The sequence below is a fragment of the Mobula birostris genome, chromosome 15, assembly GCF_030028105.1.
Source record: "Mobula birostris isolate sMobBir1 chromosome 15, sMobBir1.hap1, whole genome shotgun sequence".
In the NCBI taxonomy this organism is placed as follows: domain Eukaryota; kingdom Metazoa; phylum Chordata; class Chondrichthyes; order Myliobatiformes; family Myliobatidae; genus Mobula; species Mobula birostris.
The window spans coordinates 436009-463321 of NC_092384.1; the positions used below are offsets into that span (position 1 = coordinate 436009).

At 44.6% G+C, this 27313-nt stretch overlaps 1 pseudogene; it reads left to right on the forward strand.

Moving 5' to 3' along the window:
* The first annotated feature begins 5238 nt into the window (after positions 1-5238).
* LOC140210348 (uncharacterized) overlaps positions 5239-27313 on the forward strand; it is a 90632-nt pseudogene continuing 68557 nt past the window's right edge.

Sequence of the window (27313 nt, forward strand, 5' to 3'; positions counted from 1 at the left end):
GAGAAAAGACTGAGAGCCCTGACAGGATCCTGATCAGCCACCCCCGGTCACGCCGACACAACTGGGAACTGATGTCCAGCAGTTTGACAGTTGAGCCCACGGGAATGGTGGTTGGATGGCGGTCGGTCTAGAAGTGTCGGTGGTTCTTTGCAGCTTACGTTTGAAGTGCAGCCACTATTGTGATGTGGGAACATCGACATCCATCACCCAGGAGATAGAACATAGAATAGTACAGCACAGTACAGGCCCTTCGGCCCACAATGTTGTGCCGACCCTCAAACCCTGCCTCCCATATAACCCCCCACCTTAAATTCCTCCATATACCTGTCTAGTAGTCTCTTAAACTTCACTAGTGTATCTGCCTCCACCACTGACTCAGGCAGTGCATTCCACACACCAACCACTCTCTGAGTGAAGAACCTTCCTCTAATATGCCCCTTGAACTTCCCACCCCTTACCTTAAAGCCATGTCCTCTTGTATTGAGCAGTGGCGCCCAGGGGAAGAGGCACTGGCTATCCACTCTATCTATTCCTCTTATTATCTTGTACACCTCTATCATGTCTCCTCTCATCCTCCTTCTCTCCAAAGCGTAAAGCCCTAGCTCCCTTCATCTCTGATCATAATGCATATTCTCTAAACCAGGCAGCATCCTGCTGAATCTGCTCTGACATGGCCTCTTCTTATTGCTACTGTCCAGAAGCCTGAAGGCAGACACTCAGCGATTCAGGAACAGCTTCTTTCCCTCTGCCATCAGATTTCTGAACGGACCATCAACCCATGAACACTACCTCACCGTTTTTGCTCTCTTTCTGCACGACATATTTAATTTATTTAAAATAAATACTATAAACAATTAAATTTACAAGTCAACTTATATGAAGAGTACTGTGCAAATGTCTTAGGCATATACCCCAACTTCCCCCGCAATCCCCTGACTCACACAAAAACTAACAGATCGTCCACAGGGAAACGTCAGATTGAACATCAAATCCCAAACCCCTCCCAAATCCCCTCCCTCTCACAAAAACTAACTGATTGTCCACACAGAAACGTCAGATTGAACATCAATCCACAACCCCCCCCTTCCTCTATCTCCCCCAAACAAAAACAGTAGAAGTGATTTGGACATTTCATTTTTTCTCTTTGGTTAATGTGTTGGGCAGTTGTTGGGATATAATTTTACTGCTAACAGATTTTTCTGCCCCACCCTGGTGGATTTTCCGTTCATGGGAGTTGTATGATTTTTCCATCTGTGTTCCAGCAAGTTGGGCACACCATGAAATGTACACCCTTTTGTTGTATCACAGACTGAACATTGATCCTATCGCTGCTTAACTGTACCCCTGTTTTCTCTCCTCTTCCAGAGCAGACTCGATGGGCTGAATGGCTTAATTCTGCTGTTTACAGTCTGTGCAAACATCTCGGGCACCTGTATATAGTTGGAGTGCCCAAGACTTCTGCACGCAGTACTGTGTTTGTCAACGTGCACTGAGAGCGTGCTTTTAAATCCGGCGGGAGCAAAGGGATGTTGGGAATTTTGCGTGTGGAATACCGCCGTAGAGGTGTGGGGACAGGTGGCAGAGAAGGTGTGTCTCGCGGGGGTACCGACACACCCGGCCCTGAGACACCAGGCAAGGTCATTTGATTCCAAACAATTGGTTTACCAATCATGACAGAATGTCTCTCTGATGCTTCCCACTCCCACCCTTTTCCCAACCATGATTCCCCTCTCCCTGCCCCCCTTCCCACTCTCAGTCCACAATGGAGACCCACATCGGAATCAGGTTTATCGTCACTCATATATGTCATGAAACTTGTTTTATTTTGTGTGGCTACAGTGCAGTACAATATGTAAAATTACTAGTGTTCTGCAAATTTTTAACCTCCCTCGCTCTGTGTGTGTGTGTGTGTGTGTCTGTCTGTCTGTCTGTCTGTCTGTCTCTCTCTCTCTATATATATATATAAACACACACATATATAATGTACACCTTGTGTGTTGTAAGATCTGTTGTTCTCAATATGAGAAACTGTGTCTGATTCCTAGTCCCAACTTTTTGACTGAATAGATGCCGAATGATTAACGTCAGGAGAATGTCAGGTTTTCATGAGATCCTGTCTGCCACCATTGTCCATCTTAAATGCTGGTCTGCTGCAGTGTTTCTGGCTGTTTTAAACAGTTTGTTCCCTGTAATTTCTTTTTCATTCCCTTTCATGTCACTTGTGTTTGAATTTCTTTCCTTGCACAGACTGATCTAAGTTGGTCTCATTTTCTTTGGTGATAAATGAGGATCAGATTTGATAATTTTTTTTTAAAAGCAGTCCCTGTGTTCAGATCCTTCCCTCACCTCTCATCCCTGGATGACAGAACTGCTGGCTTTGTGGCCAAGTTTGTGGACAATACAAAGATGGGTGGTGGGGGCCGGTGGTGTTAAGGAAGCAGGGAGGACTTGGACAGATTAGGAGAACGGACAAAGAAGTGGCAGGTGGAATGCAGTGTCGGGAAGTGTACAGACATGCACTTTGGTAGAAGGAGTAAAGGCATGGGCTATTTTCGAAACGGAGAAAATTTAAAAACCCGATGTACAGAGGGACTTAGGAGTTCTCGCACAGGATTACCATTGCTGGATGTGTCAGCGGGGAGGAAGGCAAATGTGATGTGGGCATTCATCTCGAGAGGACTAGAATACGAAAGCAAGGATGTGATGATGAGGCTTTATAGAGCACTGGTGAGGCCTCACTTGGAGTATTGTGAGCAATTTTGGGAGCCTTATCTGAGCAAGGATGTGCTGACATTAGAGAGGAGGTTCACGGGCATGATCCCAGGGATGGAAGGTTAACGTGTGAGGAGCATTGGAATACTCTGCTCTGGGCCTGTACTTGCCAGAGTTGAGACGGGAGGATCTGACTGAAACCCGTCAGATAGTGAAAGGCCTCGACAGAGTGAACATGGTGGGCACAGCCTCAGAATAGAAGGTCCTCCCTTTAGAACAGAGATGAGAAGGAATTTCTTTTGGCAGAGGGTGATGAATCTATGGAATTCATTTCACAGAATCATGGTCTTTGACCATGATTGTTCTTGGCATATTTTTCCTCAGAAGTAATTTGCCACTGCCGCCTTCCGGGTGGCGGGTGGAGATACGTCCCTACCAAAGGAGGTGTAAGGTACTCCTTCCCTCCACTAGCCTGCAGGTCACCCTTGGGCAGGGTGTAGCACCTGCTTAGCCCCCCCCCACCCTCCCAGATCTAGGTCACATGAAGCCACAGGAGCAGGTGGTGGATGGTCATATGAACAGCCGGTGCAGATCACAAGTCCTGGTTATGCGACCACTGATGCCAGGCAGATAATCTCTGAAGAGTATTGATAATGGCTGCCGTCACCTGTCTTGTAAATAGCAAGGGTGTCAAAAGATACAAGGAGGAGGCAGGGGAATGGGGCTGAGGGGGATAATACATTTTGAGGAGAGATTGAGTCACCTGGGACTGGGACGGGAGTTCAGAAGAATGAGAAGAGATCTTATAGAAACACATAAAATTATGAAAGGGATAGATAAGATGGAGGCAGGAAAGTTGTTTCCACTGATAGGTGAGACTAGAACTAGGGGACATGGCCTCAAGATTCGGGGGAGTAGATTTAGGACAGAGATGAGGAGAAACTGCTTTTCCCAAAGAGTGGTGAATCTGTGGAATTCTCTGCCCAATGAAGCAGTGGAAGCTACCCCAGTAAATATATTGAAGACAAGGTTGGATAGATTTTTGCAGAGCAGGGGAATTAAGGGTTATGGGGAAAAGTCAGGATCGTGGAGATGAGTCCATGGCCAGATCAACCATGATCTTATTGAATGGTGGAGCAGGCTTGACAGCCAGATGGCCTACTCCTGCTCCTATTTCTTGGGTTCTTATCAGCCTCGATGGAATGGTGGAGGAGATTTGAATTTGAATTTAATTTGCGTCTATTTAAATCTTGCATCCATCCCACAACGTGAGGGAGTAAAAATCTTTGACTCTATCGCAGTGTACAGACATGTGAATTTACAAGTCTAATAGTTTGAAGAAGTTTGGTTCCTAAGGTTGTCAAGCCGAGGAGTGGCAATGGGGACAAGCTCCCACTACCTAAAGGTGCTCCTTACGGCATGTGACTCAAATAGCCTCTGACAACCAAGTTCAACTCCTGGCCTTCTCGTGTGGCTTAGCCTCTAAGCCCAGCCGAACTGTTTCTACTGACAGGAGAAGGGGCAAAGGCAGGTCCTGGCGCCTTAAAACCGGTGCTTCAGGTAGATCGAGTTCATCAGCCTGGGAAGGCAGTCCATCTGAGAGAGGGAAAACTCTGCTTTCAAACCTCCGCTGCCTTGCAGCCATACCCACTCATGGGTAAGGCTTCGAGAGTAAATCCTGAGGACAGATCCGGAGCTGGAGTCCCTAAGGCAATCTGACACTGCCTTCAACCTCATTCTGGCAACTCCTGTGACGACACTGGTGCCAAGTTGTATCGGCCCTTGCTCTTCCCTTGGACAACGTCGGTGTCGTGGAGAGGGAAGACTTGCTGCATGGGCAACTGCCGGTCTTCCATAAAACCTTGCCCAGGCCTGCGCCCTGGAAACCTTCCAGGGTGGATCCGTGGTCTTGTGAGACTAACGGATGCCACCACCAGTTTGAAGAAAGAAGCTGTCCCGTAGTCTATTGATCCTGGCTTTAATGCTGTGGTAATCAAGCAGCAGAAACAGTTTATGGTTGGTGGGGGGGTGACTGGTGTCCCCAATGATCTTCCTTTCTGCACCTGCTGCTGTAAGTGTCCTCAATGGAGGGAAGTTCACATCCACAGATGTGCTGGGCTGTCCGTACTACTCTCTGCAGTGACCAGCAATCAAGGTTGGTGCAGTTCCCGTACCAGGCGGTGATACAGCCAGTCAGGATGCTCTCAATGGTGCCCCTGCAGAAGGTCTTGAGGATTTGGGGACTCGTGCCGAACCTCTTTTCAGTCACCTGAGGTGGAAGAGAGGCTGTTGTGCATTTTTTTGCCACATAGCCGGTGTGTACAATCCAGGTGAGATCTTCGGTGATGTGTATACTGAGGAATGTGAAACTACTCACCCTCCCAACTGCAGTCCCAAATGGCCTGATTCTGTTCCTACGTCTGTGGTCTTGCATCATAAAGGTGTTTTTTTCCCCCTATGAAGGAGATCTCAGATATTGTGGCTAAATACATTTTGTTTCTCTCTTTGTTGCTCAGTCTGGACACCATGAACGAAGAGTCATTGACTGGCACCTCTTCACTGTGCTCCAGCACCTTCGCCCAAGTAATCTCTATCAACGTCGAAAAGCAGTACACGAGAGACGTTGCTGTAAAATGCAATTACACCTTGACCTCCAGGATCACACCCCATAAGAACGACTGGATTGGAATTTTCAAGGTAAGAACCTCCCCCCCCCCCCCCCCCGCAAATACAAAATAGTAATCGGTTTATCGATTTAGAGACACAGCACAGGATAGGCCCTTCGAGCAGCTCCCACCAATTTTAAACCCAACCTCTCAACACACACAAACTGCTGGAGGAACTGCAGCACATCAGGCAGCACCCATGGAAAGGAGTAAAACTGGTGATGCTTTGGGCGGAGAGTCGTCTTCAGGACTGAGAAGGAAGGGGGACGATGCCTGAATAAAATGGTGGGGGTGGGAGGGAGGGGGGAGAGGCTAACTGGAAGGGTCTAGGTGAAGCCAGATGGGTGGGAAGGGTCAAGGGGGCTAGAGAAGGAAGAGTCTGACTGGAAATGGAGAGTGGACCATTGGAGAAAGGGAAGGCAGCTGAGAAGAAGTGGAAGGTCAGAGCCAGGAATGGTGGGGGGGGTGAAAGGTCGAGCCGGGAATGGTGGGGGGGGGTGATTTTGTTCACCGGAGGGAGAAATCAATGTTCATACCATCAGGTTGGAGGCTACCCAGATGGAATATGAGTGTTGGGGCTCCCCCACCCTGAGGGTGGCCTCATCTTGGCACGAGAGGAGGCCACGGATCGACATGCGGGAATGGGAATTAACTTATTAACCTACCCGTCTTTGTTCTGTGTGAGGGACCCGGAGCACCAAGGGGAAACCCACGAGCACACAGGAAGACCACACAAACGTGCTGACTGAGGATACAGGATTTTAACACCAGTCCCAATGCCCTGAGCTGTAATGGCCTCACGCGAACCACTACGCTACCGTGGAGTCCCACCCCTTACTATAGTCACATGTACTGAGGGTCATGTGGGTGGCAGGGTGGAGATGAATCTCTACCAAAGGAGGTGTGAGGCACTGCTTCCCTCTGATGGCCTGCTGGTCACCCTTGGGCAAGATGTAGCACCCGCATAGCCCCCACTCCCCGATCAGGGTCACATGAAAGCATGGGAGCAGGTGATGGATGGTTGTATGAGCAGCTGGTGCAGATCACAAGTTCTGGTTATGTGACCACCGATGCCAGGTGGACAATCTCTGAAGAGTATTGATAATGTGGCTGGGGTGAGGTCACCTGTCTTGTAAAGACACTGGCCAGAAGAAGGCAATGGCAAACCACTTCTGTAGAAAAATTTGCCAAGAACAATCATGGTCATGGAAAGACCGTGATCGCCCACGTCATGCAACACGGCGCGTGATGATGTCAGGCGACGTGGCCCATAGCCAATGAACTAAGAGACAGTGAAAATACTTGCTTCGTGTGCCCTCCGCAGAGATTATTTCATTCCAACACAACACTTGAGGGAAGACAATAACGGAGTGCAGAATATATTACAGTTACTCAGAAATTGCAACGCCAGCGGATAATAAAGTAAATAGTTACAATGAGGTACATTGTGAGGTTAAGAGTCTATGTTATCCTGTTCGGGGATCGTTCAGTAGTCCTATAACAGCAGATTAAAAACTAACCTGGAACCGGGTGGCACTTTATCCATCTGTCTGATGGGAGGGGAGAGGATGAAATAATCTAGATTGACTAGTTTTGTCTTTTTTTACAAATGCTGCTTAACTACAGTACAGCGCAAGAGTTGTAGGTATATACATATGTACTGTATATGGGTAGGGTGCCCAAGACTTTTACACAGTACTGTATTTGTCAATGTGGAGCGGAGAGTGAGCTTGTAAATCCAATGGGAGTAAAGGACATTGGGAATGGCGAGGACGGAGCACTGCGGGAGGGGTGTGGGACAGGTGGCAGAGAAGGAGTGCCAGAGGCAGGTGCAAACACACCCAGCCCTGAGAGACCAGGCAAGGTCATCTGATTCCAAACAATTGGTTTATTGATCATTACAGAATGTCCCTCTGGTGCTTCCCGCTCCCTCCCCTCTCCCTTTCCCTTTTCCCAACCATGATTCCCCTTTCCCTGCCCCCTTCTACTCTCAGTCCACAATAGATACCCACATCAGAATCAGGTTTATTGTCACTCACAAATGTTGTGAAATTTTATTCTTCATGGCAGCAGTACAGAATTGAGAACTACAGAGTAGGAGTTTGAAGAGATTTGATATGTCAACAAATGCACTCGAAAACTTCCGTGGAGAGCATTCTGACACTGTCAGATATAGGGGTGGGGGGAGATGGGGGCTACTGCATAGGACCGAAAGAAGCTGCGGAGGGTGGTGAATCTAGTCAGCTCCATTTTGGGTACTAGTCTACAAAGTACCCAGGGCATCTTCAAGGAGCGGTGTCTCAGAAAGGCAGCGTCAATTATTAAGGACCTCCAGCACCCAGGGCATGCCCTTTTCTCACTGTTACAATCAGGTAGGAGGGACAGAAGCCTGACAGCACACACTCAGCGTTTCAGGAACAGCTTCTTTCTCTCTGCCATCTGATTCCCAAATGGACATTGAACCCTTGGACACTACCTCGCTTTTTTAATCTATATTATTTCTGTTTCTGCACAATCTATTCAACATGCATATACTGTAATTGATTTACTTATTTATTTTTCTTTTTTTCTTCTACATTGCATTGAACGGTCGCTGCTAATTGGATAAATTACACGACACATGCCGGTGATAATAAACCTGATTCTGTGTGATACATAAATTTAGTACAGTACTGTGTAAAAGTCTTGGGCACCCCACTATATACCTGAGCCTTTTGCACAGTGCTTTATGTCTTGTAGTTTTGTGATCTGCCTGCACAGCTCTTTGGCTTTTAGCTATCCTTCCGTTTTGCTGCAGGTTGGATGGAGTACAGCTGGAGATTACCGCACGTTTGTTTGGGCTCCTCTCCCGAAGGAGGCCGGTCAGGTGGAAAGCCAGCAGCAAGGAATGTTCGAAGGTAAGAGGAGTTTGAAAGCTTCTGATGCACCCAGCTTGCTCGTAGAGTGTTGCCCAAAAGAGGGACCTTAGATGCTGCGAGTCGATTCAGTTCCTCAGTGAAGTTACTGATTGATTCTCGGAACACAGGAGAAGTCCACAATTGGTTAATGTCAAGTGTAAAGGAGAACAAAATAAATGTTACTCCAGATCTGATACAGGACAAAAAAAAACACAAGATAACCAACACAATAAGATAAAGAACACTGTAATTTAAAAAAAAAACGGAATAAGTATAAAAACATAAGATAGCTTATACACACAGTTTTCAAAATGGATATTCAACCCATGAACTCATCACTTTTTTTTGTAAATTTTCTGTTTTTTGCACTACTTATCTAAATTTATCTATTTAATATACTGTACATATACTTGCTGTAATTTGCTTGTTATTGCATTGTGCCACTCCCGCAAAGTTAACAAACTTCATGACGTATGCCAGTGATGTTAAACCTGATCTTGATACAAAATTTAAAGAGTGCAAAATGAGAGCAAAGAAAGCAGCGAGATGGTGTTCATGGGTTCAGTGTCCATTCAGAAATCTGATGGAAGAGGGGAAGAAGCTGTTCCTGAATCATTGGGTGTGTGTCTTCAGGCTCCTGTACCTCTTCCCTGATGGCAGAGGGGAAGAAACTGTTCCTGAATCGCTGAGTGTGTGTCTTCAGGCTCCTGTACCTCCTCCCTGATGGCAGAAGGGAAGAAGCTGTTCCTGAATCATTGGGTGTGTGTCTTCAGGCTCCAGTTCCTCCTCCCTGATGGTAGCAATGAGAAGAGGGCATGTCCTGGGTGATGGGGGGTCCTTCATAATGGATGCCGACTTTCTGAGGCATCACCTTTTGAAGATGTCCTTGATGCTGAGGGGGAGAGGGTGGGCTATTTCCTGTGTCGGAGCCGGCTGAGTTTGCAACTATCCGCAGTTGTTTCCAATCCTGTGCAGTGGCCCCTCCATACCAGACCAGTGATGCAGCCGGTTAGAATGCTCTCCATTAGTAGTACAGCTACTAGGACTTGATGTTTCAATCCCTATGGTAAGTTGGCACTCTCAATGTTGGCAGTGGGCTTGGAGTGGTGACAAGGAGGGAGGGTAGATCTTCTGATCTCGAATTGCTGACGGGACATCAACCATCTCGACTTCATCACTGCTTCACTCCTCCACTGAACGCACTGCCCTCTACTCTCCCCGCACCAATCCCAACCTGACCATCAAACTGGCAGGGGAATGGGATGCTGTTGTAGTGTGGCCCACTGACCTCTACTTTGCTGAGGCCAGGCGGCGGCTCTCAGACACTTCCTCACACCTACCCCTCGAGGAGGACCCCACCCCACACCATCAGAAAACTGTCTCCGACACATCACTGACTTCATCCACTCTGGAGAGCTCCCAACCACTGTTACCAAACTCATAGTTCCCTTACCCTGCACTGCTCGCTTCTACCTCCGACCAAAGATCCACAGAGCGAACTCTCTGGGTAGGCCTGTTGCCTCTGCCTGCTACTGCCCCACTGAACTCATGTCCTCATATCTCGGTTCCATTCTATGCCCGACACAAAAAGCTGCCTGATATTCAGGAGAACATAGATGGGCCCCCGAGACCAGAACAGCACCTGATACAAAGTGGAAATTTCTCATCAGTCATGCCTTGGAGTAAGACCATAAGCACCAGACTGCCACCTCCTACATAGGAACATAAGAAATAGGAAAAAGGAACAGGAGTAGGCCATCTGGCCCATCTGGCCCATCAAGCCTACTCCACCATTTAATAAGATCATGGCTGATCTGGCCATCGACTCATCTCCACCTACCTGCCTTTTCCCAAGAACCCAGCGGCCTCAATGACTATAGACCGGTGGCTTTGACCTCCCACATCATGAAGACCCTGGAGAGACTTGTTCCGGAGCTGCTCTGGCCTATAGTCAGGCCACACTCAGGTCCCCTCCAGTTCGCCTACCAGCCCCAACTAGGAGTTGAGGATGCCATCGTCTACCTGCTGCACTGTGTCTACACCCACCTAGACAAGCCAGCGAGCACTGTGAGGGTCATGTTTTTTGACTTCTCCAGTGCATTCAACACCATCCGCCCTGCTCTGCTGGGGGAGAAGCTGACAGCGATGCAGGTGGATGCTTTCCTGGTGTCATGGATTCTTGACTACCTGACTGGCAGACCATAGTACATGTGCTTGCAACACTGTGTGTCCGACAGAGTGATCAGCAGCACTGGGGCTCCACAGGGGACTGTCTTGTCTCCCTTTCTCTTCACCATTTACACCTCGGACTTCAACTACTGCACAGAGTCTTGTCATCTTCAGAAGTTTTCTGATGACTCTGCCATAGTTGGATGCATCAGAAAGGGAGATGAGGCTGAGTACAGGGCTATGGTAGGAAACTTTGTCACATGGTGTGAGCAGAATTATCTGCAGCTTAATGTGAAAAAGACTAAGTGGCTGGTGGTAGACCTGAGGAGAGCTAATGTACCGGTGACCCCTGTTTCCATCCAGGGGGTCAGTGTCGACATGGTGGAGGATTGCAAATACCTGGAGATACGAATTGACAATAAACTGGACTGGTCAAAGAACACTGAGGCTGTCTACAAGAAGGGTCAGAGCCGTCTCTACTTTCTGAGGAGACTGAGGTCCTTTAGCATCGGCTGGACGATGCTGCGGATGTTCTACGAGTCTGTGGTGGCCAGTGCGATCATGTTTGCTGTTGTATGCTGGGGCAGCAGGCTGAGGGTAGCAGACACCAACAGAATCAACAAACTCATTCGTAAGGCCAGTGATGTTGTTGGGATGGAACTGGACTCTCTGATGGTGGTGTCTGAAAAGAAGATGCTGTCCAAGTTGCATGCCATCTTGGACAATGTCTCCCATCCACTGCATAATGTACTGCTTGGGCACAGGAGTACATTCAGCCAGAGACTCATTCCACCGAGATGCAACACAGAGCGTCATAGGAAGTCATTCCTGCCTGTGGCCATCAAACTTTACAACTCTTCCCTTGGAGGGTCAGACACCCTGAGCCAATAGGCTGGTCCTGGACTTATTTCCTGGCGTAATTTACATATTACTACTTAACTATTTATGGTTTTATTACTATTTATTATTTATGGTGCAACTGTAACGAAAACCAATTTCCCCTGGGATCAATAAAGTATGACTATGACTAATTTCCCTACTGTGCAAAAATCTATCCAACCTTGTCTTAAATATATTTACTGAGGTAGCTTCCACTGCTTCATTGGGCAGAGAATTCCACAGATTCACCACCCTCTGGGAAAAGCAGTTCCTCCTCATCTCCATCCTAAATCACTTCCCCCAAATCTTGAGGCTACGTCCCCTAGTTCTAGTCTCACCTACCAGTGGAAACAATTTTCTTGCCTCTATCTGATCTATCTCCTTCATAATTTTGTATGTTTCTATACGGTCTCCTCTCATTCTTCTGAATTCCAGCGAGTACAGTCCCAGGCTACTCAATCTCTCCTCATCGTCTAAACTCCACATCTCTGGAATCAACCTGGTGAACCTCCTCTGCACCGCCTCCAAAGCCAGTATATCCTTCCTCAAGTAAGGAGACCAGAACTGCCTGCAGTACTCCCGGTGCAGCCTCACCAGTCCCCTGTAGAGTTGCAGCATAACCTTCCTGCTCTTCAATTCAGTCCCTCTAGTAATGAAGACCAACATTCCACTTGCTTTCATGATAGCCTGCTGCACCTGCAAACCAACCTTTTGTGACTCATGCATAATTACTCCCAAGTCCCTCAGCACAGCAGCATGATGGAAATTTTTACCGTTTAAATAATAATCTGCTCTTCCAGTTTTCCTTCCAAAGTAGATGACCTCGCATTTACCAACATTGTACTCCATCTGCCAGAGCCTTGCCGACTCACCTAACCTATCTATACGTACCGCTCTGTATCTTCTGCACAATTTACTTTTCCACTCAGTTTGGTATCATCAGCAAACTTAGATACACTACACTCGATTCCCTCTTCGAGATCGTTAATATATATCGTGAACAGTTGCAGGCCCAGCACCGACCCATATGGCACCACTGCTCACCACTGATTGCCAGCCAGTGTAACACCCATGTATCCCAACTCTGCTTTCTTTCAGTTAACCAATCCTGTATCCATGCTAATACATCACCCCAACTCCTTGCATCCTTATCTTATGGATAAGTCTTTTATGCAGCACCTTATCAAACACCTTCCAGAAATCCAAGTAAGTAACGTCCATCTGTTCTCCTGTATCCACTGCGCTCATTATAAGCTCAAAGGACTCCAGTAAGTTTCTCAAACAGGATCTCCCTTTGCTGAATCCATGCTGCATCTGCCTGATGTATCCATTTCTTGCCAGATGTCTTGCTATTTCTTCTTTAATGATAGCTTCAAGCATTTTCCGAACGACAGATGTTAAACTTACTGATCTATAGTTACCTGCTTTTGCCTACATCATTTTTTGAACAGTGGCGTGACATTCGTTGTCTCCTCATCCACCAGAACCTGCCCAGAATCCAGAGAATTTTAGTGGATTCTCACCAAAGCCTCTACTATAACTTCTGCCATCTCTTTTAGGACACCAGGATGCATTCCATCAGGACCAGAGGGCTTATGTATCTTCAGGCCCACAAGTTTGCTCAGCACTACCTCTTTAATGATAGCTATTGTATCGAGGTCTTCACCTCCCATCACTTCCATAACATCTCTCTTTTCATGTTAAACATGTCCTCCCCCGTGAAGACCAACACAAAATAGTCATTCAAAGCTTCTGCCATTTCCTCGTTGCCCAATATCAATTCCCACTTCTCATCCTCCAAGGAACCTACGTTCACTTTAGCCACCCTTTTCCACTTTATATAATTATAAAAATTTTACTCTCAGTTTTTATATTTTCTTTATTTTCTTTCTTTATTCCCTTTCTTTATTACTTACTTCATGGTCCTTTGTTGCTCTTTAAAGTTTTCCCAGTCTTCCAGTTTCCCACTACTCTTGGAGGCTTTCTATTCACAAGTGTTTAGTTTGACGCCTTCTTTTATATCCTTAGTCATCCAAGACTGGCTCTCCCCACCCTTACTGTCCTTGCTTTTTACTGGAATATACTTTTATTGAGCACCATGAAAAATCTCTTTGAAAGTCTTCCACTGTTCCTCAATAGTCCCACTATATAGCCTGTGTTCCCAGTCGACACTAGCCAAATCCTTCCTCATTTCATTGTAGTCTCCATTGTTTAGACATAATACACTAGTTCTATATCAAACTTTTGCACCCTCCATTTGTATGGGAAACTAAATCATACTGTGATCAATCTTTCCAAGAGGATCCCTAACTACAAGATCACTAGTTTTACCTGTCTTATTGCACAGGACCAGATCTAAGATAACAGATTCTCTTGTAGGTTAAGTAACATGCTGTTCAAGAAAGCCATCATTTATGCATTCTATGAAGTCCTCCTCAAGACTGTCTTGATCAACTTGATTCACCCAATCTTTGTGCAAGTTAGTCTCCCATGATAACTGCTGTTCCATTCTTCCGTGCCTGAGATATTTCTGTTTATTGCCTGTGCCACTGTAATGTTATTATTCGGTGGCTGATGGACAACTCCCACCAGTGATTTTTTTTCCCTTACTGTTCCTTAATTTCTACCTAGGTGGATTCAACATTCTGCTTCTTAAAAGATCTTATATCGTCTCTCACTGTTGCCCTGATCTCATCCTTAATTAAGAGCGCTACCCCACCTCCCTTACCTTCCTGCCTATCCTACCGTATTACCTGATATTTAATTCCCAACCCTGATTGAGCTGAGATGTCTCTTTGAGCTGAGCTGTAAATCATCTACAAGATGTCAGCTCAGTTGAAATCATCTACATCTCGTAGATTAAATCATTAATAGACAATAGACAATAGGTGCAGGAGTAGGCCATTCGGCCCTTCGAGCCAGCACCGCCATTCACTGTGATCATGGCCAATCATCCACAATCAGTATCCAGTTCTTGCCTTATCCCCATAACCTTTGATTCTGATATCTTTAAGAGCTCTAACCATCTCTTTCTTGAAAGCATCCAGAGACTTGGCCTCCAGAGCCTTCTGGGGCCAAGCATTCCATATATCCACCACTCTCTGGGTGAAAAAGTTTTTCCTCAACTCCGTTCTAAATGGCCTACCCCTTATTCTTAAACTGTGGCCCCTGGTTCTGGACTCACCCATCAGCGGGAACGTGCTTCCTGCCTCCAGCGTGTCCAATCCCTTAATAACCTTATATGTTTCAATAAGATCCCCTCTCAGCTTTCTAAATTCCAGAGTATACAAGCCCAGTCGCTCCAGTCTTTCAACATATGACATTCCTGCCATCCCGGGAGTTAACCTTGTGAACCTACGCTGCACTCCCTCAATAGCAAGAATGTCCTTCCTCAAATTTGGAGACCAAAACTGCACACAGCACTCCAGGTGTGGTCTCACCAGGGCCCTGTACAGCTGCAGAAGGACCTCTTTGCTCTTATATTCAATTCCCCTTGTTATGAAGGCCAGCATGCCATTAGCTTTCTTCACTGCCTGCTGTACTTGCATGCTTGCTTTCAGTGACTGATGTACAAGAACACCTAGATCTCGTTGTGCTTCCCGTTTTCCTAACTTGACACCATTCAAATAGTAATCTGCCTTCCTGTTCTTGCCACCAAAGTGGATAACCTCATATTTATCCACATTAAACTGCATCTGCCCACACACCCAACCTATCCAAGTCGTCCTGCATTATCTCAACATCCTCCGCACATTTCACACTGCCACCCAGCTTTGTGTCATCTGCAAATTTGCTAATGTTACCTTTAATCCCTTCATCTAAATCATTAATGTATATTGTAAATAGCTGCGGTCCCAGCACCGAGCCTTGTGGTACCCCGCTAGTCACTGCCTGCCATTCTGAAAGGGACCCATTAATCCCTACTCTTTGTTTCGAGTCTGCCAACCAATTTTCTATCCCTGTCAGTACCCTACCCCCAATACCATGTGCTCTAATTTTGCCCGCTAATCTCCTATGTGGGACCTTATCAAAGGCTTTCTGAAAGTCCAGGTACACTGGCTCTCCCTTGTCCATTTTCATAGTTACACCCTGAAAAAATTCCAGAAGATTAGTCAAGCACAATTTCCCCTTCGTAAATCCATGCTGACTTGGACCAATCCTGTTACTGCTATCCAGATGTGTCGTAATTTTATCTTTTATAATTGACTCCAGCATCTTTCCCACCACCGACGTCAGGCTAACCAGTCTATAATTCCCTGTTTTCTCTCTTCCTCCCTTCTTGAAGAGAGGGACAACATTAGCCACCCTCCAATCCACAGGAACTGATCCTGAATCTATAGAACATTGGAAAATGATTACCAGTGCGTCCACGATTTCTAAAGCCACCTCATTAAGTACCCTGGGATGCAGACCATCAGGTTCCGGGGACTTATCAACCTTCAGACCCAACAGCCTATCCAACACCATTTCATGCCTAATATAAATTTCCCTCAATTCATCCATTACCCTAGGTCCTTTGGCCACTATTACATCTGGGAGATTGTTTGTGCCTTCCCTAGTGAAGACAGATCCAAAGTACCTGTTCAACTCGTCTGCCATTTCCTGTTCCCCATGATAAATTCACCCGCTTCTGTCTTCAAGGGCCCAATTTTGGTCTTAACTATTTTTTTTCCTTTTCACATACCTAAAGAAGCTTTTACTATCCTCCTTTATATTCTTAGCTAGTTTACCTTCGTACCTCATTTTTCTCCGCGTATTGCCTTTTTTGTTACCTTCTGTTGCTCTTTAAAAGTTTCCCAATCCTCCGGCTTTGCACTTATCTTTGCTATGTTATACTTCTTCTCTTTTTTTTTTATACTGTCCATTACTTCCCTTGTCAGCCACGGCCTCCCCTTACTCCCCTTAAGATCTTTCTTCCTCTTTGGAATGAACTGATCCTGCATCTTCCGCTTTATTCCCAGAAACACTTGCCATTGCTGTTCCACTGTCATCCCTGCTAGAGTATTGTTCCATTGAACTTTGGCCAGATCCTCCCTCACAGCACCATAGTTCCCTTTGTTCAAATGTAATACTGACACTTCTGAGTTTCCTTTCTCCCTCTCAAATTGTAGAGGGAGGTGGCTCTGGAAATTGCAGATGCATTGGTGATCATTTTCCAATATTCCTTAGATTCAGGATCAGTTCCTGAGGATTGGCGAATGGCTAATGTTATCCCACTTTTTAAGAAAGGAGGGAGGGAGAAAACAGAGAACTATCACCCTGTTAGCCTAACATCCATAGTGGGGAAGATGCTAGAGTCCATTATTAAAGATGAAAGAGCGGCATATCTTGATAGCAGTGATAGGATTGGGCCGAGCCAGCATGGATTTACCAAGGGCAAATCATGCTTGACTAATCTATTGGAGATTTTCGAGGATGTAACCAGGAAGATAGATGCGGGAGATCCAGTGGATGTGGTGTACCTTGACTTTCAGAAAGCATTTGATAAGGTACCACATAGGAGACTGGTGGGTAAAATCAGAGCTCATGGCATTGGGGGGAGAATATTGACATGGATAGAAAACTGGTTGGCAGATAGAAAGCAAAGGGTAGCAGTGAATGGGTGTTTCTCGGAATGGCAGGTGGTGACTAGTGGGGTGCCACAGGGCTCGGTATTGGGACCACAGCTGTTACAATTTACGTCAATGATTTAGAGGAAGGCATTGTGAATAACATCAGCTTTGCTGATGATACTAAGCTGGGTGGCAGTGTGACGTGTGATGTGGATGTTAGGAGAATTCAAGGTGACTTGGATAGGCTGGGTGAGTGGGCAGAAACTTGGCAGATAGCGTTTAATGTGAATACGTGTGAGGTTAGTCACTTTGGGAGCAAGAACAGGAAGGCAGATTATTATCTGAATGGTGTGGGGTTAGGTAAGGGAGAAATACAAAGAGATCTAGGAGTACTTGTTCATCAGTCTCTGAAGGTGAATGAGCAAGTGCAGCAGGCAGTGAAGAAGGCTAATGGAATGTTGGCCTTTATTAGAAAGGAAATTGAGTACAAGAGCAAGGAAATCCTTTTGCATTTGTACAGGGCCCTGGTGAGACTACACCTGGAGTATTGTGTGCAGTTTTGGTCTCCAGGGTTAAGGAAGGACATCCTGGCTGTGGAGGAGGTGCAGCGTAGGTTCACTAGGTTAATTCCTGGGATGTCCAGACTGTCTTATGCAGAGAGGTTAGAGAGACTGGGCTTGTACACGCTGGAATTGAGGAGATTGAGGGGGGATCTGATTGAGACATATAAGATTATTAAGGGATTGGACAAGATAGAGGCAGGAAATATGTTCCAGATGCGGGAGAGTCCAGTACCAGAGGGCATGGTTTAAGAATAAGGGGTAGGTCATTTAGGACAGAGTTGAGGAGGAACTTCTACTCCCAGAGAGTTGTGGAGGTGTGGAACGCGCTGCCTCAGAAGGCAGTGGAGGCCAATTCTCTGGATGCTTTCAAGAAGGAGCTAGATAGGTATCTTATGGATAGGGGAATCAAGGGTAATGGGGACAAGGTCGGAACCGGGTATTGATAGTAGATGATCAGCCATGATCTCAGAATGGCGGTGCAGGCTCGAAGGGCCGAATAGTCTACTTCTGCACCTATTGTCTATTGTCTATAAAACTTAGCATATTATGGTCACTACCTCCTAATGGCTCCTTTACCTCGAGGTCCCTGATCAAATCCGGTTCATTGCACAACACTAAATCTAGAATTGCGTTCTCTCTGGTAGGCTCCAGTACAAGCTGTTCTAAGAATCCATCTCCACAAACTCCAGTACCATCTTGATTCCTCCAGTCTACCTGCATGTTGAAGTCCCCCATAACAACTGTAGCATTACCCTTGCGACATGCCAACTTTAACTCTTGATTCAACTGACACCCTACATCCAGACTACTGTTTGGGGGCCTGTAGATAACTCCCATTCGGGTCTTTCTACCCTTAGAATTTCTCAGTTCTATCCATACTGACTCTACATCTCCCGATTCTATGTCCCCCCTCGCAAGGGACTGAATATCATTCCTCACCAACAGAGCAACCCCACCCCCTCTGCCCATCAGTCTGTCCTTTCGATAGGACATATACCCTTGAATATTCATTTCCCAGGCCCTGTCCACTTGAAGCCATGTCTCTGTTATTCCCACAACATCATACTTACCAATTTCCAACTGAGCCTCAAGCTCATCCACTTTATTTCTTATGCTCCGTGCATTCATATACAATACCTTTAATTCATTACTCCCCTCACCTCCCATATCAATTCCTATTTCACTTGGCCATACTGTACGATCCCTTCTTGAGCTTCCTGCTCTGTTGATTCTGCTGTCTTTCTTAACTTTTCTTATTCTCATTTTCCCTTTATCTCCATCCTTATGTTTCCAGTTCGTCCCCTGCCCCCCACTACTTAGTTTAAACACACCCATGTTGCAGAGGCAAACCTGTCTGCCAGAACGCTGGTGCCCCGCTTATTAAGGTGCAACCCATCCCTTTTGTACAATTCATCCTTACCCCGAAACATACCCCAGTGGTCCAAGAATGTAAATCCTTGCTTCCTGCACCAGTCCCTCAGCCATTCAGATCCATGATCTCCCTGTTCTTGACCACTCCAGCACGGGGAACAGGAAGCAAATGGAGATAACCACCCTGGAAGTCCTGCTTTTCAGCCTTCTTCCGAGTTCTCTGAAGTTACGCTGTAGAATGTCTTTCCTCTTCTTCCCTACGTCATTTGTGCCCACATGCACCACCACTTCCGGATGTTCACCACTCTTGAGGCTTCCCTGCAATCGGTCCATGACATCCTGGATCCTGGCACCAGGGAGGCAACACACCATCCTTAAATCTTGCCTGTTGCCACAGAAACCCCTTTCTGTACCTCTCACTATGGAGTCCCCTACTACCACGGCTCTGCCTGACATCTGTCTCCTGGGACCTCAGCGCCAATTGTTGACTCGCAGACCCGTCTGCTTCTTAGACTGGCACTGTCTTCTGTCCCGACAGCTTCCAAGAGGGAGAACCTGTTTACGAGAGGCACATCTCCTGGGGTCTCCTGTACTTCAAGCATCCTTTCCTGGCTCATTTTTGTTCCCCTTCTCTCTTCCAGTATCCTGGGTGTAACGATCTAACTGTAGGTCCTGTCCAGAAAACTTTCGTTCTCCCAGATGAACCTAATGTCATCCAGTTTCCTCTCCAGTGCTGCAACAAGGTCCTTCAGAAGCTGAATCTGGACACATTTTCCACAGCTGCAGGAGCCAGAGGCACTATCAGTGTCCCTGACTTCCCACATCATGCACGCAGCACACTGAATCAGCCTAGCGGTCATCTCTTCACCACTTCTCACCCTGTCCAACTGTGGCGTAGTCTCCACTCTCAGCCTCCTCGCCGAAGACTCCCGAGCCAAAGACTCGCACTTTTCTCACAAGGCACTTCCCTCGACAAGGCCGCTCCCCGAGGGCGAGCCTTGCTTATATCAGCTGATAATTTGAGTCATTAGCTTCACCTGCCGAGCCTCCTCCGAGCTGGAAGGTCCGTTTAGCTCGCTGCTCATCACCACAGAGGGATCAGAAGTGGAGAGAGTGAGCAATTTCATGTTCCTGGGTGTCAACATCTCTGAGGATATCGATGCAGTTACAAAGAAGGTACAACATCAGCTATATATCATGAGGAGGCTGAGGTGATTTAGTAGGTCTGCAAAGACACTTGCAAATCTCTACAGATGTACCATGGAGAGCATTCTAATCGGCTGCATCACCATCTGGTATGGTGGGGGAGTGGGCACTGCACAGGACCGAAAGGAGCTACAGAAAGTTGTGAACTCAGTCAGCTCCATCATGAGCACTAACCTCCCCAGCATCCAGGGCATCTTCAAGGAGCGATGCCTCAAAAAGACAGCCTCCACCATCAAGGGCCCCCATCGCCCAGGGCATGCCCTCTTCTCACTGCAACCATCAGTGGGGAGGTACAGGAGCCTGAAGGCACAAACGCAACAATTCAGGAACAGCTCCTTCCCCTCAGCCATCAGGTTTATGAATGGACACGAGCTCACTAATTTGCTCCCCCTCTTTTTGCACTACTTAATTAATTTAACTGTTATATATATTTATACAGTAATTCACAGTTTTGATTATTATGTATTACATTGTACCGCTACCACGTAACAAGTTTCACCACGTACCCCAGTGATATGAACCAAATTCTGATTCTGTTCCGTATCACCAGTGATGAATCACCACACTTGATCAGAATCAGGTTTCACATCATTGACATATATTGGGAAAGTTGTTGTGAAACTTGCGACATAAAAACACTGTAAGTTGCAATAGGAAACATACTAAAAATTAAACTGAATGAGTAGTGCAAAAAGACTGCAAGAAACAGTGAGGTGGTGTTCCTGGGCTCAATGTCCATTCTGAAATCCGATGGCACAGGGGAAGAAGCTGTTCCTGAATCGTTGACTGTGGGTCTTCAGGCTCCTGTACCTCCTCCCTGATGGTAGCAATGAGAAGAGGGCATGTCCTGGGTGGTGGGGGTCCTTAATGATGGTAAGAATATATAGCTGTGGAGAGAGAGAACATAGAACCTGACAGCACAGTACAGGCCCTTCACCCCACGATATGGTGCTAATCTTTAACCTACTTTAAGGTCAACTTAACCTTTCCCTTCCACAGAGCCCTCCATTCTTCTATCATCCATGTGCCTATCTAACAGTCTCTTTAATGTCCCTAATGTATCTGCCTCTACCACCACCCCTGGCAGGGTGTTCCATGCACACACTACTCTCTGTGTGAAGAATTTACTGCTGACATCCCCCCTATACTTTCCTCCAATTACCTTAAAATGATGCCCCCCTTCCCCATTAGCCACTTCCAACCTGGGAAAAAGTCTCTGACTGCCCATTTGATCTATGCCTTTTTCATCTCCTTCGTCAAGTCACCTCTCACCCTCCTTCGCTCCAAAAAGAAAAGCCCTAACTCGTTCACCCATTCCCATAAAGACATGCTCTCTGATCTGGGCAGCATCCTGGTAAACCTGATAAAGTTTAAGGGAATGGGGGATTCTCAGATCGCTGTAAACAATGGATTCAGTACTGACTATGTCTGTGACTGCAGTGTGTTTGAATAATGTCTCACAGCTGCTTTCTTTGGAGCAAGGTAAGGGTTAAAGTTCACCCAGATCCACATAAGATGTCTCTGGGCTTTTCTTTTTTTTTTAATTTTATTTTTATTTGGGTAAGGAATTCACAAATATCATGTACTTTTTTCACAAATATAACCTTTTCCATTTTTTTATATGTATAAAACTACAATTATTTATACATTCTTAAGTACACATTGAGATGATATAAAAGGAAAATAAACATTTAAATAGATAATTATGTACTGTGGTAAATCTAACCTATTAGGCTAAGTAATGGAATTAGTTGTTAAGAAAAATGGTAATAATAGTTTCCATATAACCCTTCTGGACCATTTCCACTGGTCCAAAATGTTGTATATAAGCCTATGTATCAACCATTGTAGGTGTTTATATCCTAATTTGTTCATGCTTGCTCCTGCCGGCAGACATAATTATCCAATCCCTATGTACTTATTTACTTAATTTTTTCATTTTTTTATCCCTTTCCCAAATCTTTCCCTTTACTTATGTTAATTTTCTATTTTCCAAAAGAAAACAAAAAAAACAAACACTTAGACTAGGGGTGCTTACGTTAGCAATATTACTGTGTTGATGAGAAGAGCAGTATAAATCATTAGGAGAGTCATCTAAAGTCTACTCACATTGGGGTTATATATTCAATCCATTTATTCCAGATTTGATAAAATTTTTCTTTTTGAGTTCTCAGGGAGTAAGTCAACTTTTCCATTTTAAATATTTCCAAGATAATTTCGTACCAATCTTCTAATGTAGGTGGTATTGGATTTAGCCATTTTCTAGTGATTGATTTCTTACTTGCCGCTAAGAGGGCCTGCAGCAACTTTATATCTTCCTTCTGTTCAAGAAACAATACATGCCCCAAATAGAGCGTCTCAAAGTTCAGAAGTATCTGGGACCCAAGTACCTTAACTAATGTTCTATGAATACCTTCCCAAAATAGACTTAATTTAGGGCAATCCCAAAAAATATGAAAATGATTTGCCTCCTTGGAGCCGCACCTTCTCCAGCACATCACATTTGTATCTTTATATTTTTCCTGATATGGGGTCTTGAAGTATCTTATAATGTTTTTCCAACAATGTTCTCTCCAAGTCAAAGAATTAGTCGAGGACCATTGAAAGCTGCAGATTTTCTCCCAAGCCTCCTCTGAAAGTACCAACCCCGCTTCTTTCTCCCACTTCTCTTTAATATACAGTGTATTTACATTTTTAGCATGGGAGAGTGCATTATATAATCGAGAAACTGATTTACTAGGTATTGAACTGCAAGCCGAATTCAGAATCTTGAAAAATTCTAATTCTACTGTTGATAGGTCTGTATATCTACAACTCTGGTTAACATAGTTTCGTACTTGAAGGTACCAAAAAAAGTCATTATGTTCTAGGCGATGTGTGTCCTGCAGGATTTGGAAACTTTGTAATACTCTTTTATCTATAAATGAGAGGTAGGTTGTAAGACCTTTCTTTATCCATAGCTCAAATCTTTTATCTCCTCTATTGGGAAGGAATTCGGTATCATATGCACACCATCTAAAGAGTTTTAACATGTTATTAATTCCACATGAATTAACCACCTTCTGCCATACTTTTAATGTAAGATTTATCCAAGCGTTTTTAAATTTTTCCAACTGGGCCATCAATCCTTTGTCAGCTATTGAGGCCTGAAGAGGAAAACTGTCAACTAATCCAAATTCTATTTCCTTCCATCTAGCCTTATATTCCCTATTACACCAATATAACAGAGGGGTTATCTGTGAGGCATAAAAATAATTTCTCAGGCAAGGAAGAACCATACCTCCTCCTTCCTTCCCGAACTGTAAGGTGTTATATCGAATTCTAGGTTTCTTCCCTTGCCAAATGAAGCGGGAAATCCATTTGTCCCATTCCCTGAATTGATTATCATCCACCTCCACCGGTAAAGTACGGAAAAGATACAATAACCGAGGAAGAATATTCATTTTTATAGTAGTTATCCTTGAATTTAAACTTAAAAAGGGGATAAGATTCCATCTATGCATATCTGCTTTTATCTCTGAGATTAATGGCCCATAATTTACCTGTGACAGTGTTGAAAGATCCTTCGGCAGGGTTATTCCTAAATATTTTAATGATTTAGCTTCCCACTTAAGATCATATGTATCCTGCAATTTTTTGGATGGTGTATAATTTAGGGACATAACCTGCGTTTTCTTTACATTTATTTTATAACCTGATATTTTCCCAAAGTCATCCAACAGTGTAAACAATCCTATAAATGATTTTTCTGGTTCACTCAGATAGACCAAAACATCATCTGCGAATAACGCCACTTTCTGTTCAATCCCTGCCACCTTGATACCTTTTACGATTTCGCTCTGTCTTATTAGTTGGGCAAGCGGTTCAATATATAGCGCAAAAAGGAGAGGAGAAATTGGGCATCCCTGTCTAGTGCCTCTCTCTAAGATGGAGTCAGAGAGGTCCCCATTTATCTTAATTCGGGCTGTAGGGCTGTCATATAGAGTCTGAATTACTTTAATAAACTTTTCTTGAAAGCCGAATCTTCCTAACACTCTGTATAGGAATGCCCAACTAACCGAATCAAAAGCTTTCTCAGCGTCCAATCCTACTACCATTGTCTCTGTCTCGTTCTTATTAACCTGTTCTAATATGTGCAGAGTTCTCCTTATGTTGTCCTGTGTTTGTCTTTGTTGAATAAATCCAGTCTGGTCTAAGTGGATTAGGCCAGGTAAAAGCTTTTCCAATCTGCGCGCTAATATAGATGTAAATAGTTCGTAATCTAAATTAAGAACACTAATTGGCCGATAATTGCCACATTCTAGTTTATCTTTACCCTCTTTAGGAATAACTGAAATAATCGCTTCTCTCCAGGAAGGTGGAGTTTCTCCTCTCTGCAAGATCCAATTAAAGGTGTTAAGTAGTAATGGGGCTAACTGTGTCTTCAGGGACTTGTACCACTCTGAGGTAAACCCATCAGAAACCGGGGACTTTCCAGCCTTTAACCTAGAGATGGCCACGTTCAGTTCTTTGACAGTTACTGGTTCTAATAAACTTTCATTTTGTAAATCTGTAAGTTTAGGTAGATCTAAAAAATTCAATACACTGTCTATATAGGGCTCATTGGGGGCCCGGGGTTGGGAGTACAGCTCTCGATAATATGTTTCAAAACTCTCTTGAATTTTCCCTATTGTACTCTCCACAAGCTTTGTCTTTGGATTCTTTATTTTATGAATTGTATTGTCTACTTGTTGTTTTCGTAATTTATATGCTAATAATCTAGCTGATTTACCTCCTACTTCATAATTCTTTTGTCTCAGGTAAAGAAAATTTCTTTGAGTTTCCAACGTATAAATATCGTCAATTTCACTTTGCAATTTCCTAATTTCCTGTTTTCGATTTGAATTACTTTTGTTGCTATCTACAACTTGAAGTTGTTTTAATTTTCCTTGAAGGTCTGCTAATTTTTGTGCATTGATTTTTTTCATGTGAGTGGTAATGGAAATAATTTTCCCTCTCAGTACAGCTTTCAATGTATCCCATAAGATCACTGGTGATGTTTCTCCCGTGTCATTAAGGTCTAGATATTCTTTGATTTCTCCCTTTAATCTCTCCATTACTTTCGGGTTATTGAGTATATGTGAGTTTAGCCTCCATAGTGTTTTCCTCATTTTCCTTTCCAGGATTAGAGACATAGAGACTGGGCTATGATCCAACAGATCAATTGTTGCAATATTACAGTTTTTTATCCTGAGTCTATCTGTATTAAAGATAAAGAAATAGTCTATCCTTGAATAGGCTGAATGAGGGAAAGAGTAATATGTATAACCTTTACTAGTAGGGTGTAATTCCCTCCAGACATCTATAATTCCCAACTCCTCCATCAATGAATTCACTTTCCAAGTCAGAGGTTTATTCTGAGTAACTATTCTTGAAGAATCTAATATAGGATTTAATCTAATATTAAAATCCCCTCCACAAATTACTACCCCTTGAGAACTGACCATTAGGTCAAAAATGTGTCTATAAAATGACCATTCACAACCTGGAGGAGCATAAACATTCAGCAATGTTATTTCTGTACCTTCTATTCTTCCTGTGATTTTTACGAACCGTCCTTCTTTGTCTTTAGTCTCTGAAATATGTTCATAATTAAGAGTACTTGATATTAAAGTAGCTACCCCTCTTTTGTGACTCAATTTATATGATGAATAAAATACATGCTTAAAGCTCATTCTTTTTAATTTTCCATGTTCAGATTGGCTCATATGTGTTTCCTGGAGGAAAGCTATTTGTGCCCTCTCTTTTTTCAATTTAGACATAATCTTATTTCTTTTAATTGGATTCAAAACCCCATTAACATTATAGGAAATTATTTTTACCAATTCAGTTTGCATTTTTCTCTAGTAGAAAAAAAACACTCTCCTTTTCTAACCAAACAGTAAGCAATCCCTTCTCAACAGTAAACCAAGACATATAACCACACCCTTGACATTTTTGAACGTGCAACATTTGAAAATTTTTCCCGACTTCCCACAGTGAGGCCTGAGCACCGACCCGCCTCAGTTCAGAGGGATAACCTCTATCTTCACCCTGTGTTAGAGGGCCCTCAGCAGTTTGAATAATCGTAGAGAATTTTCTCCTATTTATGTCTCGACCATATTGCTATCATTCAAGTTATTCCGTCTTGTTTATTTTCAGTTACCAGTTTTCATTTTACCTTTAAGTCCGATTTACTCTTTTCAGTCATTTCTCTTAATTAATCTGTGTTCTCTGTACATTCGCGCTGAATATTTGCAGCTATCCCTTGTAGTTTGACACTCTGGTTCGTGTGGAGCGTCCTCGCCGCACTAACTGCCACGACTTCTGCCGAATCCTCTCCAGTAGCGACTCCGGTTGGGTGATAACTTTAATAGGTAGTCCCCGGTCCGCCAGGTTCAACGTTGCCTCCTCCACCGTAGCGTAAGTTTTTGTCCCTTCGTCGTAAAAGAGTCTCAGCCGAGCTGGATACAGGGTCTGGAATCTGATGTTGTTTTCCTTCAGGACTCTCCGTGTTTCCGTATATTCCTTCCGTCTGGCAAGAATCCCCGGTGCGTAACCGTTGTCTAAACTGATTTTACAGTTGTTCCACATGAAACCTTTCTCTTGCCATGCCCGTTTAAGCACCTCTTCCTTCGTTCTGTAACTGAGAAATCTGACCAGAATCGATCTGGGCTGGGCGCCTGCTGGAGGCTGTGGTGCTAACGCGCGGTGAGCTCTTTCTATCTGTAGGTCTTTTGCGGCCGGTATATCAAGGTTCTCTCGAAGTAGCTTCTCCACGAAGGGAATCATCAATCCGGGTTTACCTTCAGTTCCTTCGGGAACTCTGTAAATCCTCACATTTTCCCTTCTGGAGCGGCCTTCTTGATCTATTAGTTTCCAGTGGAGCTGGTCTTGCAGCTTCAGCATTTCTGCTATCACCTCCTCTGCGTTTTGTAGCTTCTCTTCAATTCCAACAATCCTCGCTTCGGCTTCATCTATCCGCAAGTTAGTTTTTACTATTTCTCCTTTAATATCTTCCAGCTGTTTGCTGTTATCTTGTCGGAACTCGCGAATCTCTCCGAGAATCAAGGACAGAGTCACCGATTCCCCCTCGTTATCTCCGTCCTGGCTTGCCGTGGGGGAGCTAGGCCGGTCGCCTTGATGCGTCTCTTTATGTTTATCAGCCTTCAGAGCCGACTTTTTAATCTTGTTCTTAGACATCATCCTTGCCCGTTTTATTAATATAGTTATGCAATATTAAGTATTTGTCTAAATTCGATTATGGGGCAGTTTATCTT